Consider the following 14397-nt stretch of genomic DNA (forward strand, 5'->3'; position numbering starts at 1 on the left):
GTTATATGTTAGTTTGTTCATACACTTATCATGTAAGCAGAGTGGCGCAGTGGAAGCGTGCTGGGCCCATAACCCAGAGGTCCGTGGATCGAACCCACGCTCTGCTAAATTAATGCAAAATAGCACTTGCTATTTTATATATGTTAGTTTGTTCATACAATGATCATGTAAGCAGAGTGGCGCAGTGGAAGCCTGCTGGGCCCATAACCCAGATGTCCGTGGATCGAAACTACGCTCTGCTAAATTTATGCAAAATATCACTTGCTATTTTGTTATATGTTAGTTTGTTCATACAATGATCATGTAAGCAGAGTGGCGCAGTGGAAGCCTGCTGGGCCCATAACCCAGATGTCCGTGGATCGAAACTACGCTCTGCTAAATTTATGCAAAATATCACTTGCTATTTTGATATATGTTAGTTTGTTCATACAATTATCATGTAAGCAGAGTGGCGCAGTGGAAGCGTGCTGGGCCCATAACCCAGAGGTCCGTGGATCGAAACTACGCTCTGCTAAGTTTATGCAAAATATCACTTGCTATTTTGATATATGTTAGTTTGTTCATACAATTATCATGTAAGCAGAGTGGCGCAGTGGAAGCGTGCTGGGCCCATAACCCAGAGGTCCGTGGATCGAAACTACGCTCTGCTAAGTTTATGCAAAATATCACTTGCTATTTTGATATATGTTAGTTTGTTCATACAATTATCATGTAAGCAGAGTGGCGCAGTGGAAGCGTGCTGGGCCCATAACCCAGAGGTCCGTGGATCGAAACTACGCTCTGCTAAGTTTATGCAAAATATCACTTGCTATTTTGATATATGTTAGTTTGTTCATACAATTATCATGTAAGCAGAGTGGCGCAGTGGAAGCGTGCTGGGCCCATAACCCAGAGGTCCGTGGATCGAAACTACGCTCTGCTAAGTTTATGCAAAATATCACTTGCTATTTTGATATATGTTAGTTTGTTCATACAATTATCATGTAAGCAGAGTGGCGCAGTGGAAGCATGCTGGGCCCATAACCCAGAGGTCCGTGGATCGAAACTACGCTCTGCTAAGTTTATGCAAAATATCACTTGCTATTTTGATATATGTTAGTTTGTTCATACAATTATCATGTAAGCAGAGTGGCGCAGTGGAAGCGTGCTGGGCCCATAACCCAGAGGTCCGTGGATCGAAACTACGCTCTGCTAAGTTTATGCAAAATATCACTTGCTATTTTGATATATGTTAGTTTGTTCATACAATTATCATGTAAGCAGAGTGGCGCAGTGGAAGCCTGCTGGGCCCATAACCCAGATGTCCGTGGATCGAAACTACGCTCTGCTAAATTTATGCAAAATATCACTTGCTATTTTGTTATATGTTAGTTTGTTCATACAATTATCATGTAAGCAGAGTGGCGCAGTGGAAGCGTGCTGGGCCCATAACCCAGAGGTCCGTGGATCGAACCCACGCTCTGCTAAATTAATGCAAAATAGCACTTGCTATTTTATATATGTTAGTTTGTTCATACAATGATCATGTAAGCAGAGTGGCGCAGTGGAAGCCTGCTGGGCCCATAACCCAGATGTCCGTGGATCGAAACTACGCTCTGCTAAATTTATGCAAAATATCACTTGCTATTTTGATATATGTTAGTTTGTTCATACAATTATCATGTAAGCAGAGTGGCGCAGTGGAAGCTGGCTGGGCCCATAACCCAGAGGTCCGTGGATCGAAACCACGCTCTGCTAAATTAATGAAAAATAGCACTTGCTATTTTTTATAAATGATAGTTTGTTCATACAATGATCATGTAAGCAGAGTGGCGCAGTGGAAGCTTGCTGGGCCCATAACCCAGAGGTCCGTGGATCGAAATCACGCTCTGCTAAATTAATGCAAAATAGCACTTGCTATTTTGATATATGTTAGTTTGTTCATACAATTATCTTGTAAGCAGAGTGGCGCAGTGGAAGCGTGCTGGGCCCATAACCCAGAGGTCCGTGGATCGAAACTACGCTCTGCTAAATTTATGCAAAATATCACTTGCTATTTTGATATACGTTAGTTTGTTCATACAATTATCATGTAAGCAGAGTGGCGCAGTGGAAGCGTGCTGGGCCCATAACCCAGAGGTCCGTGGATCGAAACTACGCTCTGCTAAATTTATGCAAAATATCACTTGCTATTTTGATATATGTTAGTTTGTTCATACAATGATCATGTAAGCAGAGTGGCGCAGTGGAAGCCTGCTGGGCCCATAACCCAGATGTCCGTGGATCGAAACTACGCTCTGCTAAATTTATGCAAAATATCACTTGCTATTTTGTTATATGTTAGTTTGTTCATACAATTATCATGTAAGCAGAGTGGCGCAGTGGAAGCGTGCTGGGCCCATAACCCAGAGGTCCGTGGATCGAACCCACGCTCTGCTAAATTAATGCAAAATAGCACTTGCTATTTTATATATGTTAGTTTGTTCATACAATGATCATGTAAGCAGAGTGGCGCAGTGGAAGCCTGCTGGGCCCATAACCCAGATGTCCGTGGATCGAAACTACGCTCTGCTAAATTTATGCAAAATATCACTTGCTATTTTGATATATGTTAGTTTGTTCATACAATTATCATGTAAGCAGAGTGGCGCAGTGGAAGCTGGCTGGGCCCATAACCCAGAGGTCCGTGGATCGAAACCACGCTCTGCTAAATTAATGAAAAATAGCACTTGCTATTTTTTATAAATGATAGTTTGTTCATACAATGATCATGTAAGCAGAGTGGCGCAGTGGAAGCTTGCTGGGCCCATAACCCAGAGGTCCGTGGATCGAAATCACGCTCTGCAAAATTAATGCAAAATAGCACTTGCTATTTTGATATATGTTAGTTTGTTCATACAATTATCTTGTAAGCAGAGTGGCGCAGTGGAAGCGTGCTGGGCCCATAACCCAGAGGTCCGTGGATCGAAACTACGCTCTGCTAAGTTTATGCAAAATATCACTTGCTATTTTGATATATGTTAGTTTGTTCATACAATTATCATGTAAGCAGAGTGGCGCAGTGGAAGCCTGTTGGGCCCATAACCCAGATGTCCGTGGATCGAAACTACGCTCTGCTAAATTTATGCAAAATATCACTTGCTATTTTGATATATGTTAGTTTGTTCATACAATTATCATGTAAGCAGAGTGGCGCAGTGGAAGCGTGCTGGGCCCATAACCCAGAGGTCCGTGGATCGAAACTACGCTCTGCTAAGTTTATGCAAAATATCACTTGCTATTTTGATATATGTTAGTTTGTTCATACAATTATCATGTAAGCAGAGTGGCGCAGTGGAAGCGTGCGGGGCCAAAACCCAGAGGTCCGTGGATCAAACCCACGCTCTGCTAAATTAATGCAAAATAGCACTTGCTATTTTATATATGTTAGTTTGTTCATACAATGATCATGTAAGCAGACTGGCGCAGTGGAAGCCTGCTGGGCCCATAACCCAGATGTCCGTGGATCGAAACTACGCTCTGCTAAATTTATGCAAAATATCACTTGCTATTTTGATATATGTTAGTTTGTTCATACAATTATCATGTAAGCAGAGTGGCGCAGTGGAAGCGTGCTGGGCCCATAACCCAGAGGTCCGTGGATCGAGCCCACGCTCTGCTAAATTAATGCAAAATAGCACTTGCTATTTTATATATGTTAGTTTGTTCATACAATGATCATGTAAGCAGAGTGGCGCAGTGGAAGCCTGCTGGGCCCATAACCCAGAGGTCCGTGGATCGAAATCACGCTCTGCTAAATTAATGCAAAATATCACTTGCTATTTTGATATATGTTAGTTTGTTCATACAATTATCTTGTAAGCAGAGTGGCGCAGTGGAAGCGTGCTGGGCCCATAACCCAGAGGTCCGTGGATCGAAACTACGCTCTGCTAAATTTATGCAAAATATCACTTGCTATTTTGTTATATGTTAGTTTGTTCATACAATTATCATGTAAGCAGAGTGGCGCAGTGGAAGCGTGCTGGGCCCATAACCCAGAGGTCCGTGGATCGAGCCCACGCTCTGCTAAATTAATGCAAAATAGCACTTGCTATTTTATATATGTTAGTTTGTTCATACAATGATCATGTAAGCAGAGTGGCGCAGTGGAAGCCTGCTGGGCCCATAACCCAGATGTCCGTGGATCGAAACTACGCTCTGCTAAATTTATGCAAAATATCACTTGCTATTTTGATATATGTTAGTTTGTTCATACAATTATCATGAAAGCAGAGTGGCGCAGTGGAAGCTGGCTGGGCCCATAACCCAGAGGTCCGTGGATCGAAACCACGCTCTGCTAAATTAATGAAAATAGCACTTGCTATTTTTTATAAATGATAGTTTGTTCATACAATGATCATGTAAGCAGAGTGGCGCAGTGGAAGCTTGCTGGGCCCATAACCCAGAGGTCCGTGGATCGAAATCACGCTCTGCTAAATTAATGCAAAATAGCACTTGCTATTTTGATATATGTTAGTTTGTTCATACAATTATCTTGTAAGCAGAGTGGCGCAGTGGAAGCGTGCTGGGCCCATAACCCAGAGGTCCGTGGATCGAAACTACGCTCTGCTAAATTTATGCAAAATATCACTTGCTATTTTGATATATGTTAGTTTGTTCATACAATTATCATGTAAGCAGAGTGGCGCAGTGGAAGCGTGCTGGGCCCATAACCCAGAGGTCCGTGGATCGAAACTACGCTCTGCTAAATTAATGCAAAATAGCACTTGCTATTTTGATATATGTTAGTTTGTTCATACAATTATCTTGTAAGCAGAGTGGCGCAGTGGAAGCGTGCTGGGCCCATAACCCAGAGGTCCGTGGATCGAAACCACGCTCTGCTAAATTAATGAAAATAGCACTTGCTATTTTTTATAAATGATAGTTTGTTCATACAATGATCATGTAAGCAGAGTGGCGCAGTGGAAGCGTGCTGGGCCCATAACCCAGAGGTCCGTGGATCGAAACTACGCTCTGCTAAATTTATGCAAAATATCACTTGCTATTTTGATATATGTTAGTTTGTTCATACAATTATCATGTAAGCAGAGTGGCGCAGTGGAAGCGTGCTGGGCCCATAACCCAGAGGTCCGTGGATCGAAACTACGCTCTGCTAAATTAATGCAAAATAGCACTTGCTATTTTGATATATGTTAGTTTGTTCATACAATTATCTTGTAAGCAGAGTGGCGCAGTGGAAGCGTGCTGGGCCCATAACCCAGAGGTCCGTGGATCGAAACTACGCTCTGCTAAATTTATGCAAAATATCACTTGCTATTTTGATATATGTTAGTTTGTTCATACAATTATCATGTAAGCAGAGTGGCGCAGTGGAAGCGTGCTGGGCCCATAACCCAGAGGTCCGTGGATCGAAACTACGCTCTGCTAAGTTTATGCAAAATATCACTTGCTATTTTGATATATGTTAGTTTGTTCATACAATTATCATGTAAGCAGAGTGGCGCAGTGGAAGCATGCTGGGCCCATAACCCAGAGGTCCGTGGATCGAAACTACGCTCTGCTAAGTTTATGCAAAATATCACTTGCTATTTTGATATATGTTAGTTTGTTCATACAATTATCATGTAAGCAGAGTGGCGCAGTGGAAGCGTGCTGGGCCCATAACCCAGAGGTCCGTGGATCGAAACTACGCTCTGCTAAGTTTATGCAAAATATCACTTGCTATTTTGATATATGTTAGTTTGTTCATACAATTATCATGTAAGCAGAGTGGCGCAGTGGAAGCGTGCTGGGCCCATAACCCAGAGGTCCGTGGATCAAACCCACGCTCTGCTAAATTAATGCAAAATAGCACTTGCTATTTTATATATGTTAGTTTGTTCATACAATGATCATGTAAGCAGAGTGGCGCAGTGGAAGCCTGCTGGGCCCATAACCCAGATGTCCGTGGATCGAAACTACGCTCTGCTAAATTTATGCAAAATATCACTTGCTATTTTGTTATATGTTAGTTTGTTCATACAATTATCATGTAAGCAGAGTGGCGCAGTGGAAGCGTGCTGGGCCCATAACCCAGAGGTCCGTGGATCGAACCCACGCTCTGCTAAATTAATGCAAAATAGCACTTGCTATTTTATATATGTTAGTTTGTTCATACAATGATCATGTAAGCAGAGTGGCGCAGTGGAAGCCTCTGGGCCCATAACCCAGATGTCCGTGGATCGAAACTACGCTCTGCTAAATTTATGCAAAATATCACTTGCTATTTTGATATATGTTAGTTTGTTCATACAATTATCATGTAAGCAGAGTGGCGCAGTGGAAGCTGGCTAGGCCCATAACCCAGAGGTCCGTGGATCGAAACCACGCTCTGCTAAATTAATGAAAAATAGCACTTGCTATTTTTTATAAATGATAGTTTGTTCATACAATGATCATGTAAGCAGAGTGGCGCAGTGGAAGCTTGCTGGGCCCATAACCCAGAGGTCCGTGGATCGAAATCACGCTCTGCTAAATTAATGCAAAATAGCACTTGCTATTTTGATATATGTTAGTTTGTTCATACAATTATCTTGTAAGCAGAGTGGCGCAGTGGAAGCGTGCTGGGCCCATAACCCAGAGGTCCGTGGATCGAAACTACGCTCTGCTAAATTTATGCAAAATATCACTTGCTATTTTGATATACGTTAGTTTGTTCATACAATTATCATGTAAGCAGAGTGGCGCAGTGGAAGCGTGCTGGGCCCATAACCCAGAGGTCCGTGGATCGAAACTACGCTCTGCTAAATTTATGCAAAATATCACTTGCTATTTTGATATATGTTAGTTTGTTCATACAATGATCATGTAAGCAGAGTGGCGCAGTGGAAGCCTGCTGGGCCCATAACCCAGATGTCCGTGGATCGAAACTACGCTCTGCTAAATTTATGCAAAATATCACTTGCTATTTTGTTATATGTTAGTTTGTTCATACAATTATCATGTAAGCAGAGTGGCGCAGTGGAAGCGTGCTGGGCCCATAACCCAGAGGTCCGTGGATCGAACCCACGCTCTGCTAAATTAATGCAAAATAGCACTTGCTATTTTATATATGTTAGTTTGTTCATACAATGATCATGTAAGCAGAGTGGCGCAGTGGAAGCCTGCTGGGCCCATAACCCAGATGTCCGTGGATCGAAACTACGCTCTGCTAAATTTATGCAAAATATCACTTGCTATTTTGATATATGTTAGTTTGTTCATACAATTATCATGTAAGCAGAGTGGCGCAGTGGAAGCTGGCTGGGCCCATAACCCAGAGGTCCGTGGATCGAAACCACGCTCTGCTAAATTAATGAAAAATAGCACTTGCTATTTTTTATAAATGATAGTTTGTTCATACAATGATCATGTAAGCAGAGTGGCGCAGTGGAAGCTTGCTGGGCCCATAACCCAGAGGTCCGTGGATCGAAATCACGCTCTGCTAAATTAATGCAAAATAGCACTTGCTATTTTGATATATGTTAGTTTGTTCATACAATTATCTTGTAAGCAGAGTGGCGCAGTGGAAGCGTGCTGGGCCCATAACCCAGAGGTCCGTGGATCGAAACTACGCTCTGCTAAATTTATGCAAAATATCACTTGCTATTTTGATATATGTTAGTTTGTTCATACAATTATCATGTAAGCAGAGTGGCGCAGTGGAAGCCTGTTGGGCCCATAACCCAGATGTCCGTGGATCGAAACTACGCTCTGCTAAATTTATGCAAAATATCACTTGCTATTTTGATATATGTTAGTTTGTTCATACAATTATCATGTAAGCAGAGTGGCGCAGTGGAAGCGTGCTGGGCCCATAACCCAGAGGTCCGTGGATCGAAACTACGCTCTGCTAAGTTTATGCAAAATATCACTTGCTATTTTGATATATGTTAGTTTGTTCATACAATTATCATGTAAGCAGAGTGGCGCAGTGGAAGCGTGCGGGGCCAAAACCCAGAGGTCCGTGGATCAAACCCACGCTCTGCTAAATTAATGCAAAATAGCACTTGCTATTTTATATATGTTAGTTTGTTCATACAATGATCATGTAAGCAGAGTGGCGCAGTGGAAGCCTGCTGGGCCCATAACCCAGATGTCCGTGGATCGAAACTACGCTCTGCTAAATTTATGCAAAATATCACTTGCTATTTTGTTATATGTTAGTTTGTTCATACAATTATCATGTAAGCAGAGTGGCGCAGTGGAAGCGTGCTGGGCCCATAACCCAGAGGTCCGTGGATCGAGCCCACGCTCTGCTAAATTAATGCAAAATAGCACTTGCTATTTTATATATGTTAGTTTGTTCATACAATGATCATGTAAGCAGAGTGGCGCAGTGGAAGCCTGCTGGGCCCATAACCCAGATGTCCGTGGATCGAAACTACGCTCTGCTAAATTTATGCAAAATATCACTTGCTATTTTGATATATGTTAGTTTGTTCATACAATTATCATGTAAGCAGAGTGGCGCAGTGGAAGCTGGCTGGGCCCATAACCCAGAGGTCCGTGGATCGAAACCACGCTCTGCTAAATTAATGAAAATAGCACTTGCTATTTTTTATAAATGATAGTTTGTTCATACAATGATCATGTAAGCAGAGTGGCGCAGTGGAAGCTTGCTGGGCCCATAACCCAGAGGTCCGTGGATCGAAATCACGCTCTGCTAAATTAATGCAAAATAGCACTTGCTATTTTGATATATGTTAGTTTGTTCATACAATTATCTTGTAAGCAGAGTGGCGCAGTGGAAGCGTGATGGGCCCATAACCCAGAGGTCCGTGGATCGAAACTACGCTCTGCTAAATTTATGCAAAATATCACTTGCTATTTTGTTATATGTTAGTTTGTTCATACAATTATCATGTAAGCAGAGTGGCGCAGTGGAAGCGTGCTGGGCCCATAACCCAGAGGTCCGTGGATCGAGCCCACGCTCTGCTAAATTAATGCAAAATAGCACTTGCTATTTTATATATGTTAGTTTGTTCATACAATGATCATGTAAGCAGAGTGGCGCAGTGGAAGCCTGCTGGGCCCATAACCCAGATGTCCGTGGATCGAAACTACGCTCTGCTAAATTTATGCAAAATATCACTTGCTATTTTGATATATGTTAGTTTGTTCATACAATTATCATGTAAGCAGAGTGGCGCAGTGGAAGCTGGCTGGGCCCATAACCCAGAGGTCCGTGGATCGAAACCACGCTCTGCTAAATTAATGAAAATAGCACTTGCTATTTTTTATAAATGATAGTTTGTTCATACAATGATCATGTAAGCAGAGTGGCGCAGTGGAAGCTTGCTGGGCCCATAACCCAGAGGTCCGTGGATCGAAATCACGCTCTGCTAAATTAATGCAAAATAGCACTTGCTATTTTGATATATGTTAGTTTGTTCATACAATTATCTTGTAAGCAGAGTGGCGCAGTGGAAGCCTGCTGGGCCCATAACCCAGATGTCCGTGGATCGAAACTACGCTCTGCTAAATTTATGCAAAATATCACTTGCTATTTTGATATATGTTAGTTTGTTTATACAATTATCATGTAAGCAGAGTGGCGCAGTGGAAGCTGGCTGGGCCCATAACCCAGAGGTCCGTGGATCGAAACCACGCTCTGCTAAATTAATGAAAATAGCACTTGCTATTTTTTATAAATGATAGTTTGTTCATACAATGATCATGTAAGCAGAGTGGCGCAGTGGAAGCTTGCTGGGCCCATAACCCAGAGGTCCGTGGATCGAAATCACGCTCTGCTAAATTAATGCAAAATAGCACTTGCTATTTTGATATATGTTAGTTTGTTCATACAATTATCTTGTAAGCAGAGTGGCGCAGTGGAAGCGTGCGGGGCCAAAACCCAGAGGTCCGTGGATCAAACCCACGCTCTGCTAAATTAATGCAAAATAGCACTTGCTATTTTATATATGTTAGTTTGTTCATACAATGATCATGTAAGCAGAGTGGCGCAGTGGAAGCCTGCTGGGCCCATAACCCAGATGTCCGTGGATCGAAACTACGCTCTGCTAAATTTATGCAAAATATCACTTGCTATTTTGATATATGTTAGTTTGTTTATACAATTATCATGTAAGCAGAGTGGCGCAGTGGAAGCTGGCTGGGCCCATAACCCAGAGGTCCGTGGATCGAAACCACGCTCTGCTAAATTAATGAAAATAGCACTTGCTATTTTTTATAAATGATAGTTTGTTCATACAATGATCATGTAAGCAGAGTGGCGCAGTGGAAGCCTGCTGGGCCCATAACCCAGATGTCCGTGGATCGAAACTACGCTCTGCTAAATTTATGCAAAATATCACTTGCTATTTTGATATATGTTAGTTTGTTCATACAATTATCATGTAAGCAGAGTGGCGCAGTGGAAGCTGGCTGGGCCCATAACCCAGAGGTCCGTGGATCGAAACTACGCTCTGCTAAATTAATGAAAAATAGCACTTGCTATTTTTTATAAATGATAGTTTGTTCATACAATGATCATGTAAGCAGAGTGGCGCAGTGGAAGCTTGCTGGGCCCATAACCCAGAGGTCCGTGGATCGAAATCACGCTCTGCTAAATTAATGCAAAATAGCACTTGCTATTTTGATATATGTTAGTTTGTTCATACAATTATCTTGTAAGCAGAGTGGCGCAGTGGAAGCGTGCTGGGCCCATAACCCAGAGGTCCGTGGATCGAAACTACGCTCTGCTAAATTTATGCAAAATATCACTTGCTATTTTGATATATGTTAGTTTGTTCATACAATTATCATGTAAGCAGAGTGGCGCAGTGGAAGCCTGTTGGGCCCATAACCCAGATGTCCGTGGATCGAAACTACGCTCTGCTAAATTTATGCAAAATATCACTTGCTATTTTGATATATGTTAGTTTGTTCATACAATTATCATGTAAGCAGAGTGGCGCAGTGGAAGCGTGCTGGGCCCATAACCCAGAGGTCCGTGGATCGAAACTACGCTCTGCTAAGTTTATGCAAAATATCACTTGCTATTTTGATATATGTTAGTTTGTTCATACAATTATCATGTAAGCAGAGTGGCGCAGTGGAAGCGTGCGGGGCCAAAACCCAGAGGTCCGTGGATCAAACCCACGCTCTGCTAAATTAATGCAAAATAGCACTTGCTATTTTATATATGTTAGTTTGTTCATACAATGATCATGTAAGCAGAGTGGCGCAGTGGAAGCCTGCTGGGCCCATAACCCAGATGTCCGTGGATCGAAACTACGCTCTGCTAAATTTATGCAAAATATCACTTGCTATTTTGTTATATGTTAGTTTGTTCATACAATTATCATGTAAGCAGAGTGGCGCAGTGGAAGCGTGCTGGGCCCATAACCCAGAGGTCCGTGGATCGAGCCCACGCTCTGCTAAATTAATGCAAAATAGCACTTGCTATTTTATATATGTTAGTTTGTTCATACAATGATCATGTAAGCAGAGTGGCGCAGTGGAAGCCTGCTGGGCCCATAACCCAGATGTCCGTGGATCGAAACTACGCTCTGCTAAATTTATGCAAAATATCACTTGCTATTTTGATATATGTTAGTTTGTTCATACAATTATCATGTAAGCAGAGTGGCGCAGTGGAAGCTGGCTGGGCCCATAACCCAGAGGTCCGTGGATCGAAACCACGCTCTGCTAAATTAATGAAAATAGCACTTGCTATTTTTTATAAATGATAGTTTGTTCATACAATGATCATGTAAGCAGAGTGGCGCAGTGGAAGCTTGCTGGGCCCATAACCCAGAGGTCCGTGGATCGAAATCACGCTCTGCTAAATTAATGCAAAATAGCACTTGCTATTTTGATATATGTTAGTTTGTTCATACAATTATCTTGTAAGCAGAGTGGCGCAGTGGAAGCGTGCTGGGCCCATAACCCAGAGGTCCGTGGATCGAAACTACGCTCTGCTAAATTTATGCAAAATATCACTTGCTATTTTGTTATATGTTAGTTTGTTCATACAATTATCATGTAAGCAGAGTGGCGCAGTGGAAGCGTGCTGGGCCCATAACCCAGACGTCCGTGGATCGAAACCACGCTCTGCTAAATTAACTAAAAATAGCACTTGCTATTTTTTAAATATGATAGTTTGTTCATACAATGATAATGTAAGCGGAGTGGCGCAGTGGAAGCGTGCTGGGCCCATAACCCAGAGGTCCGTGGATCGAAACCACGCTCTGCTAAATTAACTAAAAATAGCACTTGCTATTTTTTAAATATGATAGTTTGTTCATTCAATTATAATGTAAGCAGAGTGGCGCAGTGGAAGCGTGCAGGGCCCATAACCCAGAGGTCCGTGGATCGAAACTACGCTCTGCTAAATTTATGCAAAATATCACTTGCTATTTTGATATATGTTAGTTTGTTCATACAATTATCATGTAAGCAGAGTGGCGCAGTGGAAGCGTGCTGGGCCCATAACCCAGAGGTCCGTGGATCGAACCCACGCTCTGCTAAATTTATGCAAAATATCACTTGCTATTTTGATATATGTTAGTTTGTTCATACAATTATCATGTAAGCAGAGTGGCGCAGTGGAAGCGTGCTGGGCCCATATCCCAGAGGTCCGTGGATCGAACCCACGCTCTGCTAAATTAATGCAAAATAGCACTTGCTATTTTATATATGTTAGTTTGTTCATACAATGATCATGTAAGCAGAGTGGCGCAGTGGAAGCCTGCTGGGCCCATAACCCAGATGTACGTGGATCGAAACTACGCTCTGCTAAATTTATGCAAAATATCACTTGCTATTTTGATATATGTTAGTTTGTTCATACAATTATCATGTAAGCAGAGTGGCGCAGTGGAAGCGTGCTGGGCCCATAACCCAGAGGTGCGTGGAACGAAAGCACGCTCTGCTAAATTAATGCAAAATAGCACTTGCTATTTTATATATGTTAGTTTGTTCATACAATGATCATGTAAGCAGAGTGGCGCAGTGGAAGCCTGCTGGGCCCATAACCCAGATGTCCGTGGATCGAAACTACGCTCTGCTAAATTTATGCAAAATATCACTTGCTATTTTGATATATGTTAGTTTGTTCATACAATTATCATGTAAGCAGAGTGGCACAGTGGAAGCGTGCTGGGCCCATAACCCAGACGTCCGTGGATCGAAACCACGCTCTGCTAAATTAACTAAAAATAGCACTTGCTATTTTTTAAATATGATAGTTTGTTCATACAATGATAATGTAAGCAGAGTGGCGCAGTGGAAGCGTGCTGGGCCCATAACCCAGAGGTCCGTGGATCGAAACCACGCTCTGCTAAATTTATGCAAAATAGCACTTGCTTTTTTATATATGTTAGTTTGTTCATACAATGATCATGTAAGCAGAGTGGCGCAGTGGAAGCGTGCTGGGCCCATAACCCAGAGGTCCGTGGATCGAAATCACGCTCTGCTAAATTAATGCAAAATAGCACTTGCTATTTTATATATGTTAGTTTGTTCATACAATGATCATGTAAGCAGAGTGGCGCAGTGGAAGCCTGCTGGGCCCATAACCCAGATGTCCGTGGATCGAAACTACGCTCTGCTAAATTTATGCAAAATATCACTTGCTATTTTGATATATGTTAGTTTGTTCATACAATTATCATGTAAGCAGAGTGGCGCAGTGGAAGCGTGCTGGGCCCATAACCCAGACGTCCGTGGATCGAAACCACGCTCTGCTAAATTAACTAAAAATAGCACTTGCTATTTTTTAAATATGATAGTTTGTTCATACAATGATAATGTAAGCGGAGTGGCGCAGTGGAAGCGTGCTGGGCCCATAACCCAGAGGTCCGTGGATCGAAACTACGCTCTGCTAAATTTATCCAAAATATCACTTGCTATTTTGATATATGTTAGTTTGTTCATACAATTATCATGTAAGCAGAGTGGCGCAGTGGAAGCGTGCTGGGCCCATAACCCAGAGGTCCGTGGATCCAACCCACGCTCTGCTAAATTAATGCAAAATAGCACTTGCTATTTTATATATGTTAGTTTGTTCATACAATGATCATGTAAGAAGAGTGGCGCAGTGGAAGCCTGCTGGGCCCATAACCCAAATGTCCGTGGATCGAAACTACGCTCTTCTAAATTTATGCAAAATATCACTTGCTATTTTGATATATGTTAGTTTGTTCATACAATTATCATGTAAGCAGAGTGGCGCAGTGGAAGCGTGCTGGGCCCATAACCCAGACGTCCGTGGATCGAAACCACGCTCTTTTAAATTAACTAAAAATAGCACTTGCTATTTTTTAAATATGATAGTTTGTTCATACAATGATAATGTAAGCAGCGTGGCGCAGTGGAAGGGTGCTGGGCCCATAACCCAGAGGTCCGTGGATCGAAACCACGCTCTGCTAAATTTATGCAAAATAGCACTTGCTT

General features: G+C 42.3%; 13 non-coding genes across 13 annotated transcripts; all 13 read left to right on the forward strand.

The window, feature by feature from the left end:
- The first annotated feature begins 35 nt into the window (after positions 1-35).
- TRNAM-CAU (transfer RNA methionine (anticodon CAU)) lies at positions 36-107 on the forward strand. The gene has a single exon. It is a non-coding gene; the product is annotated as a tRNA-Met (tRNA).
- Positions 108-1394: 1287 nt separating this feature from the next.
- Positions 1395-1466, forward strand: TRNAM-CAU (transfer RNA methionine (anticodon CAU)). Its single transcript has one exon. It is a non-coding gene; the product is annotated as a tRNA-Met (tRNA).
- Positions 1467-2346: 880 nt separating this feature from the next.
- TRNAM-CAU (transfer RNA methionine (anticodon CAU)) lies at positions 2347-2418 on the forward strand. The gene has a single exon. It is a non-coding gene; the product is annotated as a tRNA-Met (tRNA).
- A 1150-nt stretch (positions 2419-3568) lies between these two features.
- On the forward strand, positions 3569-3640 carry TRNAM-CAU (transfer RNA methionine (anticodon CAU)). Its single transcript has one exon. It is a non-coding gene; the product is annotated as a tRNA-Met (tRNA).
- A 335-nt stretch (positions 3641-3975) lies between these two features.
- TRNAM-CAU (transfer RNA methionine (anticodon CAU)) lies at positions 3976-4047 on the forward strand. The gene has a single exon. It is a non-coding gene; the product is annotated as a tRNA-Met (tRNA).
- Positions 4048-5742: 1695 nt separating this feature from the next.
- TRNAM-CAU (transfer RNA methionine (anticodon CAU)) lies at positions 5743-5814 on the forward strand. The gene has a single exon. It is a non-coding gene; the product is annotated as a tRNA-Met (tRNA).
- A 199-nt stretch (positions 5815-6013) lies between these two features.
- TRNAM-CAU (transfer RNA methionine (anticodon CAU)) lies at positions 6014-6085 on the forward strand. The gene has a single exon. It is a non-coding gene; the product is annotated as a tRNA-Met (tRNA).
- Positions 6086-6964: 879 nt separating this feature from the next.
- On the forward strand, positions 6965-7036 carry TRNAM-CAU (transfer RNA methionine (anticodon CAU)). Its single transcript has one exon. It is a non-coding gene; the product is annotated as a tRNA-Met (tRNA).
- Positions 7037-8186: 1150 nt separating this feature from the next.
- On the forward strand, positions 8187-8258 carry TRNAM-CAU (transfer RNA methionine (anticodon CAU)). Its single transcript has one exon. It is a non-coding gene; the product is annotated as a tRNA-Met (tRNA).
- A 607-nt stretch (positions 8259-8865) lies between these two features.
- On the forward strand, positions 8866-8937 carry TRNAM-CAU (transfer RNA methionine (anticodon CAU)). The gene has a single exon. It is a non-coding gene; the product is annotated as a tRNA-Met (tRNA).
- Positions 8938-11309: 2372 nt separating this feature from the next.
- Positions 11310-11381, forward strand: TRNAM-CAU (transfer RNA methionine (anticodon CAU)). The gene has a single exon. It is a non-coding gene; the product is annotated as a tRNA-Met (tRNA).
- A 1017-nt stretch (positions 11382-12398) lies between these two features.
- Positions 12399-12470, forward strand: TRNAM-CAU (transfer RNA methionine (anticodon CAU)). Its single transcript has one exon. It is a non-coding gene; the product is annotated as a tRNA-Met (tRNA).
- A 64-nt stretch (positions 12471-12534) lies between these two features.
- On the forward strand, positions 12535-12606 carry TRNAM-CAU (transfer RNA methionine (anticodon CAU)). The gene has a single exon. It is a non-coding gene; the product is annotated as a tRNA-Met (tRNA).
- The last annotated feature ends 1791 nt before the right edge of the window (positions 12607-14397 follow it).

This window comes from Phalangium opilio, unplaced genomic scaffold (assembly GCF_054372755.1).
Source record: "Phalangium opilio isolate 3A_F unplaced genomic scaffold, DU_Popi_V2 ptg000246l_1, whole genome shotgun sequence".
NCBI classification, from domain to species: Eukaryota; Metazoa; Arthropoda; class Arachnida; order Opiliones; family Phalangiidae; genus Phalangium; species Phalangium opilio.